The 1,485-nt window shown below is 26.9% G+C and overlaps 1 non-coding gene across 1 annotated transcript; it reads right to left on the bottom strand.

Annotated features, from left to right (window-relative positions):
- Window positions 1–669: 669 nt before the first annotated feature.
- TRNAL-CAG (transfer RNA leucine (anticodon CAG)) lies at window positions 670–750 on the bottom strand. The gene has a single exon. It is a non-coding gene; the product is annotated as a tRNA-Leu (tRNA).
- Window positions 751–1,485: the final 735 nt, after the last annotated feature.

Below are 1,485 nucleotides of genomic sequence, written 5' to 3'. Positions count from 1 at the left end.
GACATTTAGGCTAAGAGTATTAATGAGCACTTTGAGGGCTTTTAGGCATAAACATATCAACTACATATGATATTGGTTTTAAAGTGGAAGTTGTAAGTTCTAAGGATTTGTTTTTTTTATTAATTTAAATTTTTTTTAGAGTAATTTTGTTGTACTTTAAATAATGATGAGAGTTTAAATAACTGAAATGAAAAAAAAACTTAAGTATTTCCTATTTCATATTATTAAAATTTAGTTCAAAGTTTTTTTTTTTTGAGTTGTACTTTTTGTATTTTCTTTTTGGTTGGTAAAGCATGGGGATTTGAACCAATGACTTATCGCAAAGAGTGCCTTAACAGTGTATCTATTCACCATCAATCAAAAGCCCATGGACTATTGTACTTTTTGTATTTAATTATTGATGAAAGTTTAAATAATTAAAATAAAAAGAGCAAGCTCTATGATTCTGAATTTTTTGCATTTAATATTATTTTGTCTTAAAAAATGATTAATATCACGAAAAAGAAAATTGTTTTATTTTAAAAATTATTAAGATTAAGAAAAAAACAAATTGTATAAATTACATAGAGAAAATTTGTTGACGCAAATCATGGCCGACCGTGTGAAAAGACAATATGTTTTGGTCGAAGAACCCACCGCTGTGAAGAAGGAACAAAAAATTAATTTTAATGTCAAGAATGGGATTCGAACCCATGCCCTTTCGGACCAGTACCTGAAACTGGCGCCTTAGACCAACTCGGCCATCTTGACGGATGCTATCAATGTAGCGAAAATAATATTCTGTTTTTACTACCACGTGTTAGACTAGATGTTTGAACGACAATTGTGTCCATCGTCTCTGACTTTTATTGAAAAGTATAATTAAAAACCAAATAAATAAATAAGAATCTAAATTAAGTAATTTAGAATATATGAATATCTATACTATTTTGGAAATCTTTTTACAATATTTTATAATAATCAATGAGAAATTAAAAAATATTAAATTAAGGCAATTCTTTTATATTAAATATCATTACATGTTTTATATAAGGTTGCATTTAATTGTTGTAATGTTTTTTGAGTTGTTGACTACGGTTTACTTTTGTGATAGTCTTCTTTGTGTGTTGTATGCTGGTGTGGTTAACATTTTGTTTATATTTACATTATCATTTGTAATAATTTTATTTCAATATAATTATCAGATAAATGAATATTTAAAGGTTTATATAAATGTTAGCAATATTTCTATATGTATTGGAGTTATTTTGGATGGAGTTTTTATTTTTTTATGAGGAGTTTTAGCAAGCCATAAGGGATTCAGCTGGGCTATTTGTTTTTTTCAATGTATCTTAATGTCAAGCTTTCGATTCTCTTTCAACATGTCTCTAGGTATCAAAAACTACCCTCTTTAAAATCTTAGTTGCATTTTTTAAAGATGTTTTCACTTTAACTCCTTTTTCTACTTGCTTTTATCTTTGGATTCTCTCAATGTCAAGTGAATTC

The sequence above is a fragment of the Pinus tabuliformis genome, chromosome 8 (genome assembly GCF_031772625.1).
Source record: "Pinus tabuliformis cultivar Carrire ecotype Pingquan chromosome 8, CPIR1, whole genome shotgun sequence".
In the NCBI taxonomy this organism is placed as follows: domain Eukaryota; kingdom Viridiplantae; phylum Streptophyta; class Pinopsida; order Pinales; family Pinaceae; genus Pinus; species Pinus tabuliformis.
This window is presented reverse-complemented; position numbering and strand designations above follow the sequence as displayed.